Source organism: Miniopterus schreibersii (genome assembly GCF_964146895.1).
Source record: "Miniopterus schreibersii genome assembly, chromosome: 6".
Lineage (NCBI taxonomy): Eukaryota > Metazoa > Chordata > Mammalia > Chiroptera > Miniopteridae > Miniopterus > Miniopterus schreibersii.
The window spans coordinates 75,400,601-75,426,957 of record NC_138107.1 but is presented as its reverse complement, the minus strand read 5'-3'; positions in this window follow the sequence as shown (position 1 = coordinate 75,426,957).

Genomic DNA, 26,357 nt, shown 5'->3' with positions numbered 1-26,357 from the left:
TTATTTGTAGAGTGGATGTAATAATGAAACACTATCTCACAGTAATATTGAGAGGTTTGAAAGAAATAAAAACTGTGAATATGTCACGTTAACTATAAAGCACCTTATGGATGTTCATGTTATGTGCCCTATACCATAGCACAGCCAATCCTGACCATATTTCTTAGAGACGGGTGGTGTTCACATCTGCAGTGCACTCCCATATTCAGGCTTCAGGATTAGGCAGAACTGTATTAGAATCCTGGTTCTGCCATAAATTTAACTTCTTTTAGTTCTCATTTCATTTCATTCCCTCTAAAGCATGGAGAAATAATACCACTTAGTTCATAAATTTTGGTGAGAAATAAATGAAATAATACATATAAAACATAGTGATTGGCACATGATAACTACCAATAGATGTTTGATTACTCCCTCGATTCCAAATGCTCTGCCTGTAGCTCCACGCATTCTCTCCTACTCACAAAAACACACACCACAATAAAAGTGACAGTGATAATTTTTCAATATACCATTAAATCCTGATTTAGTCTTCACTGGGTCAACCCCAAATTTGGCACTTTATTCTTTAAAAATATGACTTCTAATAATACATCTGTTGATCAACTGTTACACACCAATTTCATATGCTGGCTGTAAACAGTGAGTGGTCCCCAGGTTGTATGTCCCTAACTGATGAAAGAACCGTGAAACTATTGAAATGTGTTCTAAGTTTTATCTGTAGGCTAAAAAATAATAATAACACTATCATTAAATGGAGTTTACTGCATATTTTAACATTTAACATGGCTAAATGTTAAAATGTGAAAAGGCTTGGAAGCAATACCTTTTAGAATGCTTCCAACTCACTGGAACCATAGCCAATTAATTAAAATCATCAAATTCCTAACACAGCTGTAGTCAGGAGAATACTTAATCAGTGTTGCTTGATGATGGTTTGATGGAACAATGTGAGGTGAGAACAAAATTAGAAACCTGAAAATTAGAGGTGATGAATTCTGACCTAGATGTCTTATCTGGTAAGCATTACGCTTCCCTAAAATTTTCAATTCTTGATTGAAACAGCTTCCACTTAAAACTCCTCCTGGTTAGAATTATGAGTATGTTGTCAAGGTGCTGCTAATGGATCAGTGGACAGATGCTTACTTAGCTGAATACTCATTTTCATGATCAGAGATTCTGATACATAGGACATAGACAGAAGCCAGTCTGAAGATGCCCTAGATGATTGTAGAGTCAGCTATACATTACTACATCTTCACGAGCATGCTCGTTTGAATGCAGTCAAAGTAAAAAGAGGAAAATCAAGGAGTGTTTAAGTAGAATTTGTCATTATGACAAATAACTATTTTGATTAAATTTTTTTCAAATCAGTTCTCTCTCTGTCATTAAGATCCAAAACAGTCTCTCTCACTCTCTCTTTCTTGCTCCCTCTCTACATACGTAGAACTGAAGGTTCCTTTTTTCTGTTCCGTTTAACATAGAAAAAGGCACAGAGCTTGGGTAGAATTCTTGGAACTTAGCAGCGGCCTTAGACTATTAGAATATTGGTCTTAGACTAAAGACTGCTCTAGATTTCACCCCACCCAACCTCTCAGAAAGTTTCAAATGAAGTCTAAAACTGCCTGACCGATTCCAAGTAAAGGTGCACCAGAAAAACTCCAAAACAACAGACAATATCCAGCATTCATCAGCATAATGTTAACAATATTTGGTATTCAATCAAAAATTGTGAGATCTGAAAAAATAAAAGCAGAAAACTAATGAACCATAATGGGTAGAAAAAAATCAATAGAAAGAGACACAGATGTATCAGGGGTAATAAAATTAACAGACTAGGAATTTAAAATAACTCATATGTATACATATACTCTCTATATTAATGAATATAGATGGAAGTGATAAGGTGAAAAGTGGGAGAGATTTTTCTTTAGAAACCCCTACGCATGCGAGGAGAGGCAGCGAGGGATATGGACAAAGCAGTACAGAGAGGGGCGCTGGAAATTATTGAAGTAAAAATGAGGTATTGCGTGTCTGATGATGTCAGTGTTCTCATTAAGATGTAAGATGAGATCATTTACCAATTGCATTGAGGACTTGAAGAGAGAGAACGCCTGGAATGGCTCATGGGAGTCTCCAAAAAAGATGCCCAGCACTGTCAGTGAGCAGATGAGAGTGCCCCGTTGTAACTGGAGTCCCTGATGTTGCAGTGGCTGGAGCTGCACGGGTCTCCATCTTCCCCGAGGTGTCCTCTAAAGAGCGAAGAGAAAAGCAAATAGCAGGGGTATGACGGGGTGGGGAACACCAGAGTTTCGTGGGTCTTTGGCGTCAAGGCTGAAGTGCAGCGTGGGGTGAGAAAGGCAGTGGGGGCTGTCAGGAAGAACACCGGGCTGGGTTTCAAAAGACAAACATGGTCTCTTATCTGCAAATTATAATCTATTTGACCTCACACAAGCCACCACTAAGGTCTCTTCTAAAAAAAAAATTATTACTGATTTGACCATGAAGTCTTTTCAGGGAAGCAAATCTACATACAGAGAACAGGGCTGATTATTCAGTTGAAACAGATAAGGGCCTGGAAGTTTCAGTGGGGACAGATGGAGAATTCACTTAGCAAGGGGGATGGGGAGAGGTGCCAGGTTGATTGCTCCTTCAGTTTCTCGCTTTCATTCTTCTGCCAAGCAGGTCGGGGATGTGGTTAAGAGTGAATAGCTTGGGAGTTTAAATTCCTGCTCTGCCTCTTATTAACTAAGTGACTCTGGACAAGTATCTCTCTGGGCTTCCGTTTCCTTGTCTATTAAGGGGGAGTGATAATAATAGAGCCCTACACACACTCTGTGTTTCGTGGTGTAGCACATGTAAGCTATCTAAAAGGGCTTAGTACTCCCAACATGATTGTTCCCTTTCTCTGTTCTGTTTTCAAAACTTTTAGCTCAAAATTTACTTTTTCTGAATTCCTATAGCACTTCTTGTTTATGTTCCCACATTTAGTCATTAAACAAAATGCTCCATTGCCTTTGCTCCTCAGGGTATGTGTATATGCACACACGTGTGTCCGTCTGTCTGCCTGTCTTATTTCCTTTACCAGACCACAAGCTTTTAGAGAGGAGGAATATATGTGTTAGATTCCTTGTGCATCCCTTTCAACTTCTAGAATATATTCTAACATTCAGCAAATACTCGTTAAATAAATTCAGTTGTAAGTCCCAGATAGAAAACTCAATATCAATCACACAGCTTAAAGAGGAGCAGGTGTAGAATAATTTAGCTAGGGTTTGGGTGTTTTTGTTTGTTTCCATTTGGTCTGTGACTATACATAGATTCAATCATAATGAAGCTGACAAAGGAGAGATGACATTTTGGAAACAGAAAAGGAATTTTGGATATTACAGCCCAACATTTGTCACCTCCCTGGCTGATAGCAGCACACGTTTGTTCCTTCCCTTTGGCTAAATTTGGATCAAATGCTGGCTGAGTGCACTAAGCAAGCCAGAACTGCATTGTACCTCTATTTTGTGACATATGAGCTCCCTGCTTTAATCTCCCTTCTACTGTATAAAAGAGGATCTGAGGCTGTTAGACTTCAATCCGGTGATTCATGCAGCTGGCACACAATAGATTCCACCGCTCTCCTCACTGCTGCACAATATCAGGCTAAACAAAATGTCTTAGAAAGCTTCAGTACGTGTAGTTAGCCTGTCACCGATCCCCCTCCCCACACACGCTCTCTCCTTTTTATCTGCTACTGAGCAAGAGAGTCCGAATGCCCAGCACCTGCCTTTTTACTGACATTTCCACAAAGGTAAAGGAATGAACCTTTTGTCAATTCCAACCAAACGATCTGTTTTGAAACAATGAGATGAAATGCCTGGGCCCCTCTCCTTGCTACTGGATTACAGGGCAGAGGCTTAAAATAAAGGACACTTGATTTTATTGATTTAATGAGGGATGGAGGCTTTTGCCGGAGCATCCCTGGTGGCAGGGGAACAAGTCTTGTTGGCAGGTACCTCCACCGAGGCACTTCCTTGCATTTGTTTGGTTCTGCAGCGGCGCTTGTTTATGGGGCCGGCTGTAAGGGTGACCCACGGTGCTCCTCGCTGTGCCTGCAGTGGCTTCGGTGTGTCTCTAGACAGGGAGCGTGGAGGACAAGCAGCATGTACTGCAGGATAAAGAGCTGCAGGAGGAGGTGACAGGGGAAAGCACATCTTTGAAGAAAGAGCGAGTCAAACAAAACAGACTGGGGAAGAAATAACACTTCTGCTGCAAAAGAGATTGTGCGCCAAAACTATTATTTCTCAGCAGAGTGGATTTCGGCTAGGTTTCCAAACCCCTCTCCCGTCCACGCTGTTCGCCCCCCCCCCCAAGCCCTCCCTCCATCACCCACGTTTGAATAGTGAGGGGGCTGAGGGGGCTCAGGCAGGATGTTTTGTGTGGACGGGTCCAGGCACAGCTAGATAATCTTTCTGCTTTTGTTCTCTGCTTCTTTGGGGTTTCTTGTGATATTATTATTGACATTTTCATATGGAAATTTCTGTATTATATGCCTCTTCTTTTATATTTGCCCTACTTTTTTTCCATACAGTCTGATTTCATTATCCACTGTGCCGTGTGAAAGGGACATTGCCAGTCACCTGCTGACCGAATTTAAGCAGGGATCTACTTTTAATAGCGAAATGGACCGGCTGAGTGTTTGTTAATAGACATGCGTATGGTCAGGATTCCTGTTAATATGAGCATATGTCTCCATACACTGTGTACATTTATTGTAATGTATTTATACAGTCCGCCCATAGATTAAACACCCTCAATTCCCTCTGGTGTGACTGTCTCTCTGATTGCTAGCTTAAAGAGAAACAGTTCCTAAGAGCATATGGTTTCCAAAACACAGCCCTTCCCCCTCCCTTTCAGTTTACACAAAATGAGCTGCTCCCCCTCCCCCCCCCACAGTTTCTCTGCTCTCCGCCTCTAGCAAGTCTGAAACCAGGGGGCAAAATCATTAGTTCTCAATTACCTTAAGCCATGCAAGATAACCTCTCTCAAGGGCTGTTGGTAAAATATGCACAGGGTGCCAATGTCTAGACAGTTATGAAATATCGGTGCAGAGCTCAGCCACTGCAGAACACCAATGCATCTCCAGTGAAGTGCTTTTATTAAAGTATAATCACCAGGATAACTAATTGCGTCAATACCACATAGTTAATTAAACCCATTACGGTTACTATTCCCATGGAGAGGAGGTCACATAAAGAGACCATCCTCTTGGTGCTACTATGCTAACAAAAGAAGAGAAAATTAAATAAAACACAACACAGACCTCTTCATTTTACATCACTTTCCTTAAATGTTTAATAACTACCTAATAAAGACCTACAAGAAGGTCTTCAAGTAGAAGCCATACCCAAAGATTGCTGGGATGTTCCAAAGGCCACCTTGTAATGTCCCTGTACTTCGATTAAGTGATTACCAACTGTTTGCTTGATTGGGGCAAGAAGTAATGACAAGTCAAAGTGAGAAGCGGAATGGACGGCCACTGTGCTTTTATTAATATGTTGCAGAGGACCGTGATGGAGGGCAGTGCTTACGTTCAGTTCAATCGGGCCTCATGACTAACGACCAGGAGATAGCCCCAGACCCGCCCTGACCCCAGCCAGGGCCTTGGAGCAGGACACACTAAGGTTAGGTATGAAAGCTCATTAACCGACCAAAGGCACACAGATTACAGATCCTGCAGTTTCAACACCAAAACTTTCTCGCACTGGCATCCAAATACAAAGGGTGATTCACGTACGAACATGGAAAAGAAGAAGAAACTTCGCGAACTCGACCCCACAGTGACATTGTTTTACAGGGGAAGTGTGTGGACAAAAGAGACGCACATCTCCACACCCATCCACACTCACACACGCGAGCACACGTGCGCACGCATCGCTCCAACGCTAACTCATCTCTGCAAAACAAAACCGAGATATTTTGACCCTCCTTGTCTGAAACTTCACCAGGTCATTATATCACTGTCACACCTTCTCCTCAAAGCAGTGCATTGTACGTGGAGAGGATTTGCATTGACTTCTCCTGATTAACAAAGAAAACTTTGTATAAAAGGGCTACGCACTGAGACGTGCAAATGTGGCCAGCCTGACCCCCTGCAGGAGAAGGCAGACAGGCCTTAGGGAGAAGAGGTGGAAGCGAGGGAAGGAATGCTTTGATCCCAGAGCCGCTGGCACAATGCGGCCGGCAGCACCCGCAAGCCCTGACCCCAGCAGGCTGCAGTTGGCAGGGAGTCGCCCGCAGATAATGAGTCTCGTTCTGCGAGGTGGCGAGCGACCGAAGACTGCAAAATCCCTGTTCTTGCTGGATTTTCTTGTTACCATTGTTCTGATCGCTGCTGATGCTATTGCGATTGTTGCGGAGGCTGTTTTCCAGCTCGGGACTTTGTAACATTGTTACAACTGCCAGATAGGCCTAGTTATTTTTCGGTGCGCACTTGCTCACAAAATACACAAAAAATCACATAGGCCCAGTGAGAAACGAATGCCAGGTGTAAAAGCCTTTAGGTGTCCAGTGGTTGAAGCTGACACTTAGTCAGATGTAAAGCAAGCTTTCGTTCCCCATCCGCAACCCTCAGCCCACCCCGAAAGCTCCTCCTCGCATTTCTCTGTTCTTGTGGAGCTACCATGTTACCTACCAGTCCACCAGACAGACACACTGGGAGCAGGGGTTTGGGTTTTCTTTACTTGGACTCCTTTGCCCCCTTTATCAATTCAGTTGCCCGGCCCAGGAGGTCTCTTGCCATCAACTAGCTCCCTCCAGACCTCCTTCTATCACCGCCCTCATCACATCCCCCTGCTTTGCCCTCCTTGTCTCCGGTCACACCCCCCTTTCAGTCTCTGATACAAACTCTCCTGATTAATCTTTCTAAAGCATGTTGTCCTCTGATTCCTCAAGTTCAAAAGCATGCATCGATCACCCAGAATTGTGCTGTAGACTAATTTGTAAATTCTATCTTTGCCATTACGGTTGTCTCCATTCTGTCCCTGCTCCCTGTGCATATCTACCTCTCAGGACTTTCTTACCTATGACCTGTGCCCCCTACCTGATCAGGTCACACACTCCAGAGACACCAGACCTTTGCTCCATATATGTACTTCATCCCAAATCCCTTCCACGTCACATCCCTCACAAACTCCTACACATCCTTCAGTGTTCATTTTAATGCCTCTACCAGGGAGATTTTCCGATGTGCCTAAGCTACAATGCCCTTATCACTCTGTTTTCTCAGAACCTGTATTTTCAGGTGTATTTTATGACTATTATCATAATCTTCCTGTAAGAATCATATGTACTGATTTTATCATTTCTTCTGATTTTAAAGTCCCTGTAAAAATTCAGAGACCACAACTTACTAATCTCTATGAGAGTTTAATTATCTATGTACTGGAATTGAATTAAAAGTTTATTTTATAGCATTATGGAGTCTTCTCAAAAATAGGATATTTTGACCAGATAAAAATATTCTGTAAAAATAAATAAATAAATATTTTGTAATTTTGTTTCAAAATTTGTGTTGATAAATTATGCTATTGTAAATTTCATGATTTATACCTTGAGCAGACACAAAAGAGCCACCTTTGTAACTACAAAATTGTTAATGCCTTCCACTGGCCCTGTTCTGTGCTTTTATAACTTTCATGTTGGACTAGATTCACACCTTGAAATTATTTTACTTAACCTTCTCAGAGACCAAAGCAATTGATTATGTTAATTATATGAAGGATAGAAGAGTAGAGAGGAAAGATCAATATATTAGGACTCATGATATCTGAGTTCCAATTCTGGTTCTGCCCACTCACAAGTTGGCAACAAAAAGTGATATTAATCACTTAATAACTATAAATCACCATGAGGTCCCCCCTCCACACACACACACACACACACACAGACACAGCTATACTGCTAGACCTTCTAAACTTTCAAAAGGGAAATAGAAGAACAGCCTTATGATTATTAAAGAAAGCAAATTGAAAATATTACATTTATTCACAATTTTAAACTGTATGATATGTAATTTCATATTATTTTGGAGGAAAATAAAATGTTCTGCCCCTTTGGTATTGTAATGCAAATATGATTAATTCGAAGAAAAGAGACAATGTAAAATTAGAAATAAAGAACTATAATACAAACTTCAAACAATACAAAACAAAAAAGCATTATAAAATGTTAATACAAATTCAGAACAATAACCAAGTCACCACTACCACTTGAATGTAACTACAGAAGCACATGCAGTAAGAACAAAACAAACCAAGGGCTGCCATTCTGGGTGGATATATGATTATAGTAATGTAAATTCAAGCAATTTTGAACCAGCATGAAGAATCATTGGCTTTTCAACATTTTATTGCTTATGGAATATCTTTGGCTTAGTAATTGAGAAAAGCAATTATTTGGATCAAAAATGATTTTATTGTTTAAAAACTGACCACTCTTCCCATTAAATAAATTAGGTATAAACTACTGAATACACAAAAAATTCTGAGTCAAGACACTTAGAAGTTTTACTCTGTCTCAGCCTGGAATGAGCCCCAGAGAGTTCAGGGTTTACCAGTGAAAAATGGTTATAGAGTGTGAGCTGCTGTAACCCTGTCTTCATCCAAAAAGAACTACCAGAAGGGAACAAAATTACAGAATCATGCTCTGTGTTGTAGGAAGGAAAGGAAAAAAAGAGGGAGGGAGGGAGGAAGGGGAGGGAGGGGAGGGAACAATGTGTGGCAGAGAGAGAGAGAGAGAGAAGGAAGAGACAGGAAGGAGATAAAGAAATAACATATAAAGGAAAATTTCTGGAAGAAAATGGAGAGGCTGACAAGTTTGGAAAACCTAAGTAATTCCCCTAAATTTTTCTCAGGGTCCTCGAAATTTCCTCACTTTTCTTCCCTACCTGGATTCTTGGCATCTCACTCTAATTACAGTCGCACTAGGAAAATGACATGGAGTATAAGGACATGGAGTAACCATGAATAAAAAGAAATGGCGATTCTAAGCCGAACACCAATAAAATGTTTTCCTACAAATGTCCAAGACAAATATACCCAGTCTATGCATGAATCCACCAATGGTGTTTCAATATACCAAGGCATCACTGCTACTACACGTAAATATTTCTTTCCAATGGCTCCCCAGTTTCTGCCAAATATATATATGATTCATACACTCTCCAAAAACCAAGTACAGCATAACTCTGAAACTTCATCTCTGTTACACCTGCACTCCCACAATATTCTGTAGAAATACCACAGGACTTATAATTTTGTGCATGTTCACCAGCAAGCAAAGGAGAGATGGTCATTTCAAGCAAGGGGTACCATGTTAACTCAGAGGTGTCGGAGAACATGACCTGTCCTCTGTGAAGCCTCCCTTGACCTCCGGGGAGAGGTGGATGCTACTTCCCTAGAAAATCTCTTTCTTTAGCTTTCTTCTCTCACAACACTCACTCCGTTGGTTTCTCTTTTACATCTGTGCCTCCTCTACTAAACGGGAATTCTGAGAGAGCTAGGACATTTAGTCATTTCTGAAATAGGAAACCCTCACAATGAGTCTGACACATATTAATAGCAATATTAGTTAATATATGCATTAGGCATTCAGAGGAATTCTGCTATCATGAAATGTCCTAAAGTATAATAATTTTTTTTTTTTACATTTGTAAAACACTTCATTGCTTAACATGCACTTTCACAAATATTATCATATTTTATCATTAGGTCTGTGGAGACATTTTCATCCTCAATTTCAAGTTGAAAGAAGTGTTAATAGACCACATTAACTAACCAGATGAACTAGTTGTAGAATTTTAGAAAAGTTACTTAACTTCTTTAGGCCTAGGTGTATCTACCTGTAAAATAAAAATATTCCATGTGAGTCTCTGTAAAGTACCCTTTATCTCTCTGTGATGACTTATTTTATTTTAAAATGTAAGAATCATCTGGACAGGACCATCTCTTAATGTGATTTAATTTTAAAAATACTGGGAGGGACTCTAAGATACTACTCTGTATGAAACTGAGGCTTCTCTGAAAACATATCAGAAAAATAAGAACAGACAATATAAAGAATAAAGACAAAGAATAGAAGCCTCCTGTGTTTGCTAGACAGAAAAATATAAACAGCCAAAATTGCATTGTATTAATAAAAGGGAAGCAGGATCAGACAAACTGACAGAATGATAATCACTATTTGCAGAAGTTGCTCAATCTTTCCGTAAATCCTACAGATGCCAGACAAGAAAGGGAGACTTTCAGATTTTAGGAAGAAAGGGGAACCATGAAGAAAGACCAATCAGTGATAAAGAATAGCCAAGAATAAAAAGACTTGAGCATGAATAAACTTGATTTACAGCTATCTGGGAATCATTTCACCACACAAACAGAGAAGACACATTTTTCTTCCAGGTGTTCATGAATTACCAAAAAAAAATCTACCATACAATAAGCCACAAAATAACTTCAATAAATCCCAAAGAGTCAATATCATATAGACTTATTGATCTGATCATAATGCAATGAAATCACAAATCAGTAAGTGATAGCTTTCAAAATTCCATGTTACTAGAACTATAGAACTTTTGCTAAAAAAAAAAAAAAAAAAAAAAAATGTTTTGGTTACACAGAAGACATGAAAAATATGTGAAACATTAAATAACTATGAAAAGTTCCCAGTCCAATTCTGAAAGCAAAATAATACTGAGACAAAATTTTTAATTTTAATTTTAAATACATTTATCAAAACAAAACAAAAATTTAAACAAATGGCTTATATGATTACTCAAAGCACCAGTAAAAGCGTGACCAAATAAAATGAGGAAACAATAAGGAAATAATAAAAGAAAACTGCAGGCATTCCAGTTAAAAATGAGGATTAGATGTGTGCCTTTTAATCCACCCCCTCCATAAACCCTATAAAGCAAAGGTAAAGGGATATTTTGAGGCTTAACTCTATAAGAACAAGGAGCATAGACGATGAAAGAATAGCAATAAAAATTCAGATGATGAAAAACAGAAGAATGCGTATTAAATGACTTAGCAAGCTAAGAAAGAGAGTCCTAAACTTGCAGCAGAGAAACCTCAGAAACTATTTCATGTGTCTCAAGAAAGCTTCCTAACGCTCAGATATGTTCAGCACCAGGCACCTCTCCAGTGGGTAAAGGTAGAACCAAACCACACCAAAGAGGACTGATTAAAAGTGTTTATGATACAGACGTCCAGACACTGTCCTCCACTCTGTGTAAGAATTCCTACTCCGCCTGACGGAAGAACTGGAAGCTTACCCTCTAGAGATAGTAAAATGAAGATCCCCTGAATTTGGAGGGCACCAAATCTAGTGAAAATAGTAAGTGCCATACTGAAAATAGTGGAATTAAGTGTAAGCTCACATACTAAATCTGAGATCGTCATCGCTCTTCCTCACTCAGTAACCAAGATGCTAATACCCAGTCTTACGAGGCTGGAATTGAGAAGACATGTTTCTGGAAAAACTGATAAACCAAAGAGGAGAGGCATTAAGATACTAGACTTGCAGCTTCCCCGGCAGCCTATCCGGTTCAAGCGGTAGTGAAGCCCACGACGAACAAGTTCCAATCATGAGCACAGAGCTTCCAATCAGCTTTACAAAGCACCACTCTTAAATATGGCCAGCTACTGGGGATGGGAGACACAAGAAGAAAATTGGAGAAAAAAGTGACGTTGCAAAGAGAAGAAAATGAAACAAAGAAACAAACCAAGCCATCATTATTTTTGAAAAGATAAGAGAAGACGTTGCATCCTGAATCAAGAGTAAGATGCTGCTGTCAGACTGTTCCACGTATCCATTCCTCTGTTTCTATCTTGTTCATTAGCTATCTGCAGGGAGAGGAAATGAATGAAAGAAGGTGACGGGATTAGCCAAAGAGCATGTATGCATAACGCATGGACTCACACGACACTGTGGCGAGGGCCAGAGGGAAGGGGGAGCGAGGCTGGGTGGAGGGGCAATGGGGCAGGGGAAGAATGGGGACTTCTGGAATGGTATCAACAATAAAAATAAAGGGAAAAAAGGAGAATGCAACTAGAAAGAGAAAGAATAAGATGCTGCTGCAAAGGAGTAATCAGAAACATGATAGAAATCTTGGCTATTAAAATTATAATAGTCAATGTAAAAATGCAACAGAAGATCTGAAATACGTGGTCGAGAAATTATAAAGTAGATTAAACAGTCTAAGGGATGGGGAATAGGACAGAAATTATTTTAAAATTAGAGGACTGATTTCTAAATATTAGCTAAAATCTATTTTAAAAGCCTGCAAAGACCCATAAATATCTAAAACAATATCAGGGGAAGAAGCAAAGTGAGTGTGTTTCATGATGACCATGCAGTGTGAACACCAGCGGAAAAGAGCACAGAGCCAGGAACAATCCACATTTGTATGGACTTGGAAGCTGACATAGTGGCACCACTGATTTAGTAAGGGAATAGTGTGCACATATACATAAAACATTATGTATTTTTCAATTATATACATATAATTAATAACAAATGTGAACTGGAAAGACACACTTGTTTGAATCACATGAAATTGCTGATATTCAACAGGTTTTGACTTACATAAATGTCAGTTTCATAAAGTTCAACCTAATACACTAGGCGATTAATGGTTACTTATAAAAGGGGGAAAATAGATGTAGAGGAATGGATTAAAGAATATAATAAAACAAAAGGAAATCTTTTGTGTGAGAAGCTATGAATTAGAAAGAAGGATAACTCAGTTCTATGCACCAAGAGGTAATGGTGGTGGAAGGTTTGTAGACTTATAAAATCATAACAGATAGAAAAACAAGAGGGAGTCCAAATTTGTTAGGTAAGAAAAATTAGCAAAATTGTAAAAAAAGCCAGGTGAGATAAGAAATGATAAAGCTGTCTTGAGAGGGAAAGAAATACTTAAAAGATGGATAATCATAACTATGAGAAAGGGTAACATTAGCTAAATGTGGTTTTAGAGAACGAAGCATAGGACTTTGGGGACAAAATTAAAGATAAGTAAAAATTTTTAATAACACTTCAAGATATTTCCTTACCAGAAGAAAAAGACAGAGATAGCTGCACTTTCCTCAATGGGCTAGTGGTAACAGTGAAAGCAAGGCTGATGTCCAACACTTTTTTCCAACTCCTACCACCACCACCATCTCCTCAGCATTATGTACAACATACACTAAGTTCACGAAATGCGCTTAGTGAAATCTAGTAGGAGGCGGTGATCATAAAGGATTCCATTTTTTCCCTTGAGAGGGATTTTCCTTTGGAATGCACAATTTCTTAAACTGTAGAGTTACAAAAAGACACAGACTTCACATATTTTTCTGGAGAAGGGTGATTATTCTTGCCCTCTTCAACAGACACTATGACAGTGAGAACTGAGCCTGTAAATTATATATATTAGACTTGACCATGACATGATATATCTTCTACTTATAATTTAGGTGATCTTATATAATGTGCTAGACAGTAATGTTACCATTATTTACAGAACCTTGAATGTAGCAGTAATCATCAATCTAAATGTCCGTGCATTATTTTAACTGAGAAGCACTGTGATCTATTTCAGGTTAATGCGTAGCAAGTGTGATGGAGGGATTTAACTGGGAGGTAAATATAGAGATTTCTCTGTAGCTACGATAATGACCTCCTACTGCCCACCACACCCTGGACCACTCTTTCTCTCTCTGGTGATCCACTAAGCCAAGTTCCTCAAATATCCTTTTACAGTTAATCCTTTATAATTTTCATAAATGAAATGAAAAAGATGTGGTAAATTATTGAGAACATTAATTACAAAAGCAACATAAAATATTTGCACATCATATTCAATAACCTCTCAAGTAAAGACTAAATTATTGTGCTTACCTTGACCCATATGGAAACTCAAGTTCTTTTACAGTTTTAGTAGGCTTTAACATTTAATTTGCTTAAATTATTACTTTGTTGATATAAATAAGATGTTTATTTACTCTAGCCTAGCAATAACTGAAAGAGGAAGCCTCTAAAGACAAAATACTCAATTACATTCTATACCAGGAATCTATGAATCATAACATAATAATTGAGGCAAGTGCCTTCCAGCAATCTCAGACTTGTTGTCCATTGGCAGCACGAGACCAAAATGAAAAATCTAGGTTGCTCTCCAGTTCCTCCTGCATGATTTCAGTGTATAAACTGGGTTACCTCGACTGAACTCCCAGAGTATCTGACCTCCCCCCAATTTTAATGTGTTCAAAGCTGCTCTCCAGCTATGACAACAAATGCAGGTACTCCATAATTATCTATAGACTGAGTCAAATGAGCCTAACAATTTAAATTATTTACACCATTTTCACTCTCCTTACCCGCAAACCCTTGCTCACCGTTCCTTATCTTTAAGATGAATAACACCCCCAAATATTGTGAACTCTGAATATCTGTGATACAGATATTAACTAAAATACAAATAAATCTTTGTTTTCTTATTACCTGGGGACTTTCCTGCACCGTTTCCTTACATATGCACAAACTGTTCTATGTACAAATAAAATAATTATGTTATGGAGCTACATCGTCACAAACTACAAAATGTATTCTAATTACAGAACCAGAGAGAAAAGGTGGGCTAAGGTAATCCAAAGTCTAGAAAGAAATTGAAGCTTTTAATTAATCTCTCGTTAAACAATGAAATTTAAAACAGGATTTATAGAATTTGTTATATAAATTCCATATTTTTTCAGAATATATATATGTATGTATGTATACATATATGTATATATAAATTCAGGCTCTGCTAATTACTAATTATATGATCTGTTGCAGTGTACTTAATCTCTCTGTTATCCTGACCTTATTAAATAGCTATTATAACAATTATTTTATGGCATTGTGGTGAATTTCAAAGAAAAGATTAGAAATAGAAGTTACTGTTCATTTTAAAGTTCTATACAAAACTAGTGTTTTCCTTTACCGCCTAGTATGGGCCCAAGACAAATCTTTAAGTCTGAAAAGAATATAGGAGAAACGCAAGGTATGGCCTCTTCCCGCAACAAACTTAATACCCATTTGGAATCAGAAAATAATGAGAAAATGAGATGAAACTATATAAAACCAAGTTGTATGATCCAGGCTACGTGTGCTGTAGCAGCTCTAAGAAAGGAGAGTTTTAAATGGGCTGGAAACTATGACCATTTTCTTTCCAAAAGAAACAGGCTAAGCTTTGCAGGAACAAAGAAGCAAAGATATCTAACAGCTGCTTACCACTCTCTGTTGCTTAAAATACCGGAGGAGTAAGAGGCTTGTGCAGCTCTGAGGGCTGAGTCATCTTCCTCCTAACTTGGTATTTGTTCAGGACACAGCGCTAGCCCTGATGACAACAGCCTTCTTGACCTCTGAGCTGCTGAAAATGCTAAGATAATTCTGAAGGTGAAATGGGCACTTCATCCAGATTCCTGGGCAGTTACCATTCCCGGTTATGCTTCTGCTGCACCTTGTTTTGACAGCTGAAGGAGAGGAACTGAGGCCAAATGAGAAATATCCTAGATTTTCTTCTCATGACGATGCTCCGAGCTCACAGCTGAAGCAATTATAGAAAGAGCTGGAACCTGAGCCCCTACCCTGTAGCTTTGTAGCTTGTATACCATCAGGTTTAATCAACTCAATTCAGTTGTTCAGGCTCTATGAGGACCTGTTTTGAACAAAGCTCTAGAAGTGTTGGATACATAAAATTAAGTAAGGGAGATAAAAGATTAAAAAAGTAATTATTGTAACAGGCAACCTCACATATATTTTATGTTCTCATGGTAGTATCTGTAACAGGCTTTTATCACTATTTTTCCAGGTGCGGGGGCTAAGGCCCAGCTATGCTCAATAATTTGCCCAAGGTTACACAACTTACAAACTGCAGAGAGAAAATTCAAACCCAGAAAATCCTGGCTCTAAAGTCTTTGCTCTTTACATTTAAATTTTCAGAGAAAGAAGTATGAACAAATACATAGAAGTACATTTTTTAAAAGGAAGAGGGCTCAGGAAGTAGAATATTTCCACTCTTTTAGATGATGGGGTATTTTCACAAGAGGGGGATTGTGAAGGAATAGGCTAAAAAGAAGCTGAGGCCACGTGATGAAGAACTTTGTTAGGGTGACCACTTAGCACTCAATTATGCCAACAATGGGGAGTTACCTGCGGTTTGCCAAATGGGGGATATTAGCAGTAGTCCCAGGTACAGGCAATAAGGGGGTACTCTGTATGTAGGGAATTTTAAAGCAATAATAAAACTGAGTCATTCTGATTTTAATCATCACCTTGTGCCTATAATTCTAAACAATGAAGTGATAAAATACTTCTCAAAATAATATTGTGCAATTCTTACTCCTAAACGATTTCTGCCATTAATGCTGACTTTTAATAATACATTATAAGGTTTGAATTATCACAATTTTATTATGTATCCTTTACTAAACATTGTGTTCTACATGGAAGTTAATTCAGCCAACTCCCAGTTATACAGTTGGCCCCAACACACCCACACTTAGCTACTTGCATCCAAGAGTAATTGTGAGTCCTTAAGCTTGCCTCGGGCAGACATAGCTGTGATTTAAGCCAAAGCATCAGAACGAGTTGCTTCACTTCTATCATTCTACGGGATCAGTGGAGTTTTCTGGTTTTATTTAAATGCAAAGTGCACATGTAGTGTTTTTATTTGAAAATTATAAATTTCAGTTCATACATCAAATAGTCTAGAAACTTGAATAATCTTTAAAATAGCAATCATTCTCTTTAGTTGTTGTTTTTTAAAATATTTTAAAATTATGTTGATTACCAATTATTACATGAAAATAATTTCATCACATAGTAGGGGGTGGGGATGGGTGTTATAAAAATAATCCAGTCAAGGCCTCAAATATGCTAGCAATGCCACTGGGAGTCACTAAATGTTTTTGATGGGAGGGGCCAGAAAAGAATGGTAAAGGTGAATCATAAAAGACACCATCATTATATCTGTATGTGATTGTTTATGTGTCTAGTTAACAATATGTTGTAACTAGAGAAGGAAAGAAAGCAAGGTGCATGTTGTCAGAATAATAAAATGTATTAAGTATGGAGAGTAGTCTGGCATGGGTCCTGATAGGCTGCTGCATTTCATGGTAAAATATCAGTCCTACCCCCTGCTGCTCTGCTCCTAAAAGCAGATAATTCTCATTTTTAAATACCATCAGAGAACATTACATTTCAAGGAGTCAGTAGGAAACAATGCAGTTTGGAGGGGTTTATCACTCAAAGATCTTAGAAACTGTCAGCTGAAAAAAATCATTCTCGAGAGTTTTTTGTTAAGGATTCATAGTTGTCATAACTTGCATTGTTGTTTACAATATCCCATGCGCCTCCCCATGGAAAGACTGTACATGCCCGTCCCATGGAAGACTGGCCTGCCTTAATGGCTGATTGCTTTGGCCAGTAAAATGTCAGGAGAATGTTCTTTTTCCCAGTGTCTGTGACCATGAAAGCATGGATCCACTGTCCCCGGGTTCCTGAGTGACTGCAACGAAGAGAACCCCTTTGTCAACCTATGATGAATGTATATCACGGACAAGAAATAAACATTGAGTTTTAAACTGCTAAGATTTTCTGGTTATTTGTTATCACAGCACCAATGAGCCCACTTAATTGATAGAGTAGTCCTTCCATTTGGGTAGATACTCTCAAATCTCTTCCCAAATTAGCCAGACCAAGAGAAATTATATTTGTCAAACTCACTGTATGGATATCAGTAGAACTGCTTTTACTGAATAGCACTTGATGTGAAGATCATTTGTACTGAAGGACACTAAACACGCCTCATGCAACTCACCCTGGTTGACACTTAAGGCTGTTGTCATGAATTGGGGGCATTTTACCAATGTAACCCAATAAACATCCTCAAAAGAAGTCTCTGCCTGGGCTCTGTGTCAAGAATCCCAGTTCTCTTGTGCAAACCGGACCACTTCTGTCTTTTACGTACTGCGCCCTGCATACCTAGTCGAGCTGATCTTTTTTACATCGGTTGCCAGGAAGCTTAGAGCCAAATCTTTGGCAAGTATGCAAGTCTTTATAGGATCCGTTTTTTATTTAGTCTTAATTTTGACTTTATTTTATGCAACTAATCCTGTGTTATCTTTTCACAACAATTTTTAATTGGTATATAATATTTAATCTTCTTAACCTTTCTGAGTTATTTAACAAACAATGTGGGAGTATGAATAAATAAATATAGAACGCTAGCATCACCATGTTATTGTTTCTAAACAAGTAAATGTCATAAATCTATGTCATGTCACCAAAATTTCTGCTAATATCAAAATTTTAGTCCCACTAAATCAATAATTAACTTATTAGAAAAGGTTCCCTTGAATCTGGGCACTGAATATTTCACAGTCAAGTCAGATTGAAAAAGTTCTTCCTTGAGGAAAACCGTTCTACTGATTGCATTTGCTTTAGTCGTTTGTTTCCTTCCAGGATGCCTTTGGGATTCAAGATGGACAATGTGATCATTTTAATGAATGAATGAATGAATCTAATACTTTTATTTAATTGAGATTCTTTTTCTTGCTGAGCAAAACACTGGACACTATTAAACCGCCTAAATGAATAGAAGGCATTTTCCTAGAATTCTGGAAGTTTTCGTAGTCTAGCTGGTGAGTTCAATTCTGTGAATAAAGTAACAAACAAAAACAACTCAGGACTGACAAAATTACTCGGGGCCAGCTAAGGACCTAAGAGCTGGAGGAACTCAGAACAAAAGGATGGTGGTGTAAGAATAATATTAACTGGAAGACACTTTCCGGAGGAGGAAAGAGTTGAAGCAGGTCTATTCGTAACTATTTCCTCAAAGCTCCCTTATCACACCTACCTCACCTCCTCCCTTAAACATTAAAAAAAAAAAATCTAGCAATTAAAATGTCTGGCCCGGGAGACTGGGGGCTCAGCCTCAGCCCCTAAAAAAGGCGCGCTCTAGACTTGGGCCTCAGGACCCCTAAGGCTTCATTCTGGGTTAGGTGCAGATCTGCCATTTGTCGACAGACCCTTTCCCAGAACCAAGTATGTTGGGGTCACTGGGAAAGAGGAAACTTATGAATAAATTTGAAAGGGGGTCTGAAAATTTAGATGAATGCCAGAGGAGTCCTTTGTGAAGAAAATTAAGCAGTCATTGCCACAGAGCACAAACATTTTAACTGGCTCTGCTCCACAGCAACCTCCCAAGGCTTCCTCCAGGAGGCAGAGGCATGGCTGTGTTAAATGGCTTAATTTTCTTAATCAACTATTTCATTGTGAGTTTTTAATTTCATTCCCATGCCTGTTTTATTTTTTTTTTTCATTTTGCCATAATACAGCTCTAAGTACCGTGGCAAACATTTGACAGTTTGCTCAGCAGGTGCTGGGCTCTGCAAAGCTTACATAACTCTACCTCTTATTAATTGGGTTTCAAAATGTATTCTTGTGTGAACAGAAGCTAAGATGGGACTATTGTACCTGTCAACATGAAGCTGGGAGAAATAAAATATTTGGAATGTGTTTTAAAATAACTCATTGTGAGCTTGATCAGTAGAGAATTTAAAAGCAGAAATATTTTTTAATGCTGAAATAAATAATCATGCAATCAAAAAGGCAATAAAATTAAAGAAACGATGGGTTTGTTTATGGTTCTTCAGTATTGGATAACAACAAGAACATTTTCTTTGTGCCCAGTAGGTTAAGCATTGATGAGGTGGTTCTGAAAAAACAATTAATGAAAAATCTAGAGACCTGGAGCGGTAGTAACTATTTTGAAAACCAGCAACTAATGCTCTTTATATACCTCTAATGTTTTCAATTTAATTTTGCCTCAATCTGGAAGGTTTTTTCCTTATCAAGAAAAGCTATCAATTTTAAATTTCAAATTCCAATCTAAAAGAAGCTCTGCCTAGCATTGACCCTCTGAGGAAGATATCTCTCTTTGGTGAAGAAGAAGTATCTTTGTGACTCTTTTCCCTTTTACATATATGTCCTTTGAACTCAATGAACTATCATGACATACATTCTAAACTCCCACTTAGGGCAGAAGTTAAAAAGGAAGTGAAGAGAGAGAAGTCAAAGTTGATGAAAAACTCAGTGATATGTCAGGCCCTCTCTTGTCATTACCACTGTCAACTCCATCATTAACTTTGCTCAACTCTGAAATAATGAATGTTATCTGTTTTCTCCCGAGGGACTATGTAGGCACTTCCCCTAAAAGGGTGTTGTCCTAAAGTTTAAGCATGGGGAAAATAAAGATGAAGCCACAACAGCCATGAGATGAAAACCTAAAGAAGTGAAAAACTATTTCTTCATGTTTGTTTCTGATTAAAGAAATAAATATATTATCATTGTAAAAATCTTGAAGAGTTGTGGCAATAGACAAATTAAAAAATGAAACACCCACTGAAATTCTACTACTAGAGGTAACCACTCAGGTCTATTCCCTTCTGGACCTTTTTATATGCATTGTTACACACAGACACACACACACACCATTTTAAAAACAAAAACAGAATCATGTCAAACAGTGTGTTTCAACTTGCTTTTGTACACTTGTTAACATATCAAGGACAATATATATATGTATTTTTTTAAGTCATTACCCGAGGATATTTTTTCCATGGCTTTTCAGAGAAAGTAGAAGGGAGCGAGAAAGAGAAACATGGACTGAGAAAGAAACATCAATTGGTTGCATCCCACACATGCCCCGACCAGGGCCCGGGATAGAGCCTCCGAAGGAGGTATGTGCCCTTGGCCAGAATCGAAGCCTGGACCCTTCAGTCTGCAGGCCGATGCTCCAGCCACTGAGCCAAACCAGATAGGTCAAGAACAATATTTTTATTTGATGTATAGAACTGCCACATCCTTTTAATGTCTGTCAAGTATTTCACCTAATGGATGAAAAATAATCTTTTAACCAATTCCAATTGACAAATGTTTATGATGTTTATACATATAATACATATATAACACATACATCAATATTACAATCACTTGGGTAAATATTTCTGGAAGGTCGATTTCTAAACGAAGGTGTTAAATGTTAAATTTTGCTACATATTTCCCAGTTACCTCGAAAAATGTAGTAATTTACAGTCCTAGTGACAATTGATGAGGAAATATGCCACTCCACATATTTTTAAGCTTTGCCGATCTGAAAGATAAAATATATCTCATTATTGTTTAAATTTGCATTTTTAGCTACACTGAGGTTAACACATATTTACTTGGAATCTTTACAACATTGAGTCAATTCACCAGGGAATATGACATAGCTTTGTATTTGTTGTCTTCTTTATGTCTTTCAATAAAGCTAAATTATTTTCCTGATGGATATGTTGCAAATTTCTTATTAAATTTTATATATTACATATTTTTATTGCAGGTGAACTGGGATTTTTATTATATTTTCAAGTGATTTTATTAATATAAATAAAACCTATTGATAGTTAAACTTGTATTTGCTTTCTAGCCACTTTCCTAAATTCTATTAGTTTTAGTAAACTTTCAGTTGGTTTCAGTTTTTTGGTTTTGTTCTTAGGTAGACCATCATAATGCTACATATAGGTAATACATTGTGACTTTTATTTTCCAATATTTATGCAGTAATGATAATGATCATCTTTGACTTACTTCAGAATTCAGTGAGAAAGACATCAGTTGTTTTATTTCATTTTTTTATAGTGTTTTATCTGTTTGGAGCCTTAGGCCACTTTGAGAAGCTAATAAAAGTCATAGACGCCTCCCTTTTGCCTCCTTTCAAATACATGTGCTGCATAAACAAGCAAATTTTTCATATATTTTCAATTTTGATTCATACACCCCTCACTTACAAAAAAACCCAAAAACACACCACAGGACAGGCTAGACAGAACTAAAGTTGATTCAACAGGACTGGCCAAAGGGAAAATTTCCAAGTAGGCGAAGGGTGTCAGTTTAATGCAACAAGCATTTGGTGAGCTCTCATTACAGGGTTTAGTTATCGAAAAAAATGGGTTAGCTTTCCAGTGCAATTAAAAACACTCTGCAAGACACTGGCTATAAATTCTCGTATTGCTCTCAGTCTATACAGGAGAAACTGGTAAATACACAGAACAACAGAAATAGTGATATTAAAGATGTATGCATTCTGGATGAGAGCATACCTGGATACTGTTTCCATAAAATACAGAAAGTTTTCCAAAGAATGTACCTTTTCGAGTGAAAATTTAAAGATGGCATTGAAAGAGCAAAGACATTCCAAGAAGATAAACAACAAGAGCAAAAGTAGTTTGGCCTGATGTATTTGTAGAAGGATGCGTAGTGCCCTGTGCTTAGAACACAGAAAAAGTACAAAGATTTTAATTGCACTGTTTGAAATGACTTTGTTGTTATGGTAGACTCGGCCAAAATAACATAGTGTTACAAATCTTGCAAAATAAAATTCCTCAGAAACCTCACACAAATTGCATAACTCTTGAGCTGTTTTGTTTCTGGGTAGAAATCTCATAGACACTATTACTATTTGCTTACCCATTTAGTACTTTTGCTCCTTTCTTACTTAATTGATCCAGAATATTGTGGCCTGCTGAGAATGCCTGAGGGCTTTCTTTGTCTGGTACCAATTTCAGAGACTTCTGGCTGAATACATAGTAGAAGTTGTTAGCAGTTGCTAGAAGTTTAGTGTGAAAAAGCTGCCTTTGGGGAGATTAACCCAGAAATGCCAATTATCTACTATACATCCATACATACAAAAGGATATGTCTACTGAGAATATTCTCTTACCTTTCTACTCATCACAATTAAATTCCTTGGACATATTGGTCCATGAATGACATGCCTCTTTTCCCAATGATTTTTTCAATTCATTGTCTCTCCTATATCGATGTCCTCTATATTGTAGCTTTCTTCATGGTCTTTCCCCTTCATCACTATTTCTAAGCAATCTTCAGTACTAGTCACCAAACCAGAGTTTGCAAACTGAAAATCTGTTCTTTCAATCTTGCCCAAAGACTATACAGTCTTCCCTCAGAATTGGCAGGGTGTTGCTTCCATGACTCCACTGCCCCCGCCCCCACGGAAACCAAATTTGCAGATACTCAAGTTTTATATAAGATGTGCAGTATTTTCATATCACCTGCAAACATCTTCCCATATACTTTAAATCATCTCTAGATTACTTATAACATCTAATACAATGTTCATGCTATGTAAATAGTTGTTATTCCATATGTTTAGGGAATTATGACATGAAAAGAAGTCTGTCCATGTTTAGTACAGACACAACTATCATATGCCTAACTATATAATACATATCAACCACAATGTAACATTTTTTTCAGGGTGTGGAGGGCCAATTGTATGTTTTTTGTCCTTCACTCTCAATTAAATCAGAATATAGAAAGTGAGAGTGTTTGGTTGGGGGGAGGGGTTGAGGAGAGGGGTTGGGGAGGGCACGATACACATCAGTATTTTTTAAAAGCTCCTCAAATGATTCTCATGAACAGCCAGGGTGGAGAACCACTGGTGAACAGCATTTCTCATTCATCTTCAATATAGTCCTCACTACTCATTTCTCCCTACTTCTGCCATCCATCCCAAAATAGGCTCTAACTGAATCTAGTGTCTCTAGGAAACAATCAATAGTCTATGAAAATGACCAGTACTGATTCATATTTCCTTGTAATGATGAATATCCATTACTTTTCACAGTTGAGATGCTCACCATCTCATACATGTAAAGATCTACATATGTAAAGGAAAAACATCACTAATAAAAATAGTTTCTTATTTTTTCCCACCTCTTCTCCTAGTGTAAAATCACTGAGTTCTCCTTATGCCTTGCCCATTGATCATTTGTCTCATTCCTTTAATTTGTGAATCCATGTGACTGGGAACATATTTATATAGTATGGTTATAATGGCACTGATTTTCATAGCAACTGTGGTGTCCAAAGCATATTAAGGAAAGAAAAAAGTAACAATAATGCTGAGGAACTCCTAAAAGAATTCTTTCATCTTTTAGAAAATGCTTAAATGTAGAATATTGCTTAACATATTCTATGATGTAAAAGCTAAGATATTCTATTTTAGACACAAATTGTATCTATCTGGGATATATTTCTCCTGTTATTTTCGTAGCTTCATCTGCACCCTTTAAGTCAGTTACTTTGGAAAATTCATTAGTATTTGTAAAATTATTATTAGATTCGGCTACCTTCAGTTTTGTTCTTATTATAGTCATATGCTCAAAGAGTATTTGTAATGTATTCTTCATAGATGATCCTAAAATAAGCTGTTATTAAGCGTATCACTGTAACATATACAGTCAAAAATTATTTTCAGAAAATTCTGAGTAGCTTGAGAGGCCTCTGGAGAAAAACACTGAAAGATATAATCCAAAAGCCACTATAAGCTTGTCCTTTCCTTCTCAAGACTAGTTACTTAGATTCTACTAACTCCTTGATCCCTATTTCACCAAGCATCACACAGTACTTTCCCATTGGACTTGTGGTACGCCTGTGACCAGAGGGCCATACTTGGTTGTGCTAACTCCAACAAATTCTGCCTTTCTCCCAGCCTATTACTAACTGCATTGAATGAATCTCAGTTGAGTGATATTGCTTTAAGGGCAGTATGTTTCCCCAAACTAAAATTTATATTTAAGCTTTAAAGCAATTTAAAATAATTAAAAATAATGGTAGGTCAAAAGCAATTTTCCTAATCGTAATTGATATCACGCCCACAAAGAGCAATAATTTATTTGTATGCTAAAGCTCTTCAACCCTGTGCTAAGAGCTGAAAGACCTGAATTCTATTTTAGATTCTAGCACTGATTTCCTGCTATCAGTCTTTCAGTTTCCACATCTATGAAACCAGAAAGCTAGAAAAAAATAAAGTGTTGTGTCCTTGGTGTACAAGGACCTCAGGAATTAATGAGTTAATAATTTACGCACAGCACGTGCTCCTTAGAGGGGAATAGCCTTCATAACACACCACAAGTATAAATTCAAAATAGCTAACCCCATAATTTTGTGATGTGTATGGTATTTTGTTTCTACAAATTCTGCCTTAACATATGGTAGCATTTAGCCACTACTCCTAATAACATTTATACGTAGATTGAGAATTAGCTCACAAATACAATTCAGGAAGTTTATTTTGATGATTTGTTTTTCATGTTCTGTGAAATGAGTTGCATTAGAGGTCAGAAAAAGTGCCTTAGAAGGGCACTTTAATATTTAAAGTTGATCGTAAGGTACTCATAATTGGCATCTCTTCTGGGAATCAAACTCCGTAACTTTCTGCCCGATTAGCCAGATTATTGCATAATACACAGAAAAATGGCAAAAGGCAGAGCAAATGGGCCCTGTATTTACTGTTTTTCATTTTTAGCCATGAGAAAGAGGCAAACATACTACAGAGTATGAGATGACAAAGCAGGAATTGAGACCTGACTCCAAACCTGGCTATACCAACTGTTCTCATAGTTCACTGCAACATGAATATAATTTCCACCAAGTATAGTTAATTTCATCCTGTGACCTCTTGACTTGATAGTAATATTTTTAAAAGCAGGGGGGGAAAAGAAAAGAAAAAAGGAAAATAACTGTCAAGCTGAAAGCAATCAGCTTCTAAGGTTGACATCAGCTCCCTGAATACATCGCCACATACACACCTCCAAATCTCATTTTTTTCCTTCACCACTCACCCCTCATATTCCGAGCATCACACCCACCCCACCAACTCGCTGTCTCTCATACACACACACACACACGCACACACACGCACACGCACACACACGAGGCAGAAAGAATCATACAACTATTTCAACAACATTGGTACAAATTAATAGAAAAAATGTAGAAAAGGTTAAAGAGGAATCTCTTTGACACTTTGACAAAATAATTAAAAGGAATACAAATTCACATATATTTTTCTAGGGCAATTTTCTAAGTAATGACTTTGTAAAATTTCTATTTGAAAAGGGAAACAGTGTACTTCGTAAATTGTTTTTCAACTTTAGTAACCATTTGAACATGTTCTTAATTTCAAAATGCAATTAAAGTTCAAGTTTACTTGTGACCTACTGAAGAAGCTTCCTGGATCAGAAATAAGAGAATAGAAACAGTTGTTAATGAGTCTGTAATATGCTTTAGACATCATAGTATGCTAGGATTTTAGAACAGAAAGCTTTCTTATAATTAAAAGACTGTGTTCTGTTAAGTGTGAATAAGTCAGAAATGCTTAATTTGCTCCCTGAGGAGGTAAATTTTAAATCAACTGAGCAAACAGTTTTT